The 1,953-nt window shown below is 53.1% G+C and overlaps 1 pseudogene; it reads left to right on the forward strand.

Moving 5' to 3' along the window:
- Window positions 1-644: 644 nt before the first annotated feature.
- LOC122729900 lies at window positions 645-933 on the forward strand (annotated as a pseudogene).
- Window positions 934-1,953: the final 1,020 nt, after the last annotated feature.

Genomic DNA, 1,953 nt, shown 5'->3' on the forward strand with positions numbered 1-1,953 from the left:
CCACTCCTGTGTCCCAGTTTACTGCAGCTGCCAGAATCTCTGCCACCCGGAGATCTGCTGGTAGCAGGCGTGATGGCTGCCGCTATTAGTAAGACTTGTTCTATGGAGTGGGCATGAGCCATCTTTTCTCTCTGGCTACTGAAAGGTCCCTGTTATTAAAAATCTTAAAAGTAGCATCGAGGAGCTGTGAGGGTGGGGTTTGGGGACCCCAGTCTAACTTCTGGAGTTCTCTCCTAATGTCAGGAGCAGATTGACTGATAAAATGAATATTGAGGACAGTTGTTCCTACATCTCTTCCTGGATCTAGGTTGGTATATTTCTTTAGAGGATCCACGAGGCAACTCACGAACAGAGCTGGGTTTTCCTCAGGCCCCTGTGTGATCTCCTTTGCCTTCTCATAATTGACTTGTTTCTTAATCCCCCGCCCCTTCTCATTCCCTTAATGGAAGCAGGGGAGCCCTGGAAGACACTGGTAGGGGCCTGGGTAAACCAGTTGGGGAGGGGATGAGGAGGCTAATGGAATAGGTGGCTTGGGAGGAGGCAGAGGCAGAGGATTGGGAGGAGGAGCCAGGTTAGTCTGTGAGGTGTGTGTGTGGGGGTAACAGTCTTTGGCTGTTACCACCTCTCATTTGAAAAGGGGGAAGATGAGTGAATCTAGTTCAAAGTCCAACCAGCCTCTGGCCTCCTCCAAATAGGAGAAAGATGGGTCTGGGAAGAGAGGGCAGGGCCGACGGAAACAACCTCCAAAGGAACCCAGTGAGGCACCAGCTCCCAAGAGACCCCGGGCAGAACAAGGGGGAGGAAGAACAAGGGGGCTGCAAAAGGCAGGAAAACCACCACTGCCCCAGGGGGAAACCAAGAGGTAGAGCCAAGAAGCTGGAGAAAGAAGAGGAAGAGGGCATCTCCCGGGAGTCTTTGGAGGAGGAGCAGTAACAAGGTCGCTTGTATGGCGCTGCCTCGTTGCCCTCCATGACCATGCCCATGACGACTCCTCGGCCCTTCCCTTCTGGGACTAGACAGAAAATGTGGATCTTCTTTAAATTTCCACTTTTCTTCCCCCACCTTTCCTTTCCCTCAGTCTGCCCTTCCTGCTCCTACTGGTGAGAGAAATGACGGCTCCACGAGGGCAGTGCCTCCCCATTCACCCACTGGACGAGTTGACACTAACCCTGGCCACCAATCCCTGGCGGATTGTGCTGGGCAGACTGGAGCAGGCGGCAGGTGGTTGAGTCGCTGGCTCCCTGCCTCTCCCCCCACCTCCTACATTCATCCATCTACCTACCCACAGACCCACCCACTCTTTCCCAGGATTGGGATATTCCTCCTTCCCTGGACAGAGCTAACCTTTTGACTTAGCTGCCAACACCTGTTTCTTTGTCTCTGCCCCCAGAATGGGACCAGGGCTCCTGTTTTCCCAACTTCCCCATCTTCCCCCTTGCCCACCCCAACTCACGGGTTTGAGGGGGAAGGACAGATATCTGACTATCTTGATCCTAAGAGCTCAGCTTCAATCGATTTCTGTCTGGGGATATTCTATACCCCACCACCCCTCCTAGCTTCTACCTAGTCAAGATTGGTCCCAAGGGTGGAGGTGGGAGCAGACTTTGTACTGGGAGTTAGAAAAGGGAGCCCAATGCCCACCCTTCCCCCCCTCCCCCTCCCCAGCCTCTGTACCCTGACATTTCCTGAGCATCGAACTGGAATGGGGCTGGGCTGGAGCCTAGGGTGTTGGGCACAAATTGAGAAGTAGCTAAGGCGAAGGGAGAGGGCCTGGTTCATGTTTCCTTGCTGCTCAGGAGATCTAGGGAGAAGGGGGACTGGATATTCCTATTGATTTCCCCCAATCCTGGTCCAGCCTTCCTTGGCCCATGATTTTGGCCTTTGCAATGCATGTTTTGTGAGTGTAAGGGACTAAAATTCTAGCTAGACTGTCTAAAATATCTAATGAGTGGT

Source organism: Dromiciops gliroides, chromosome 5 (genome assembly GCF_019393635.1).
Source record: "Dromiciops gliroides isolate mDroGli1 chromosome 5, mDroGli1.pri, whole genome shotgun sequence".
NCBI classification, from domain to species: Eukaryota; Metazoa; Chordata; class Mammalia; order Microbiotheria; family Microbiotheriidae; genus Dromiciops; species Dromiciops gliroides.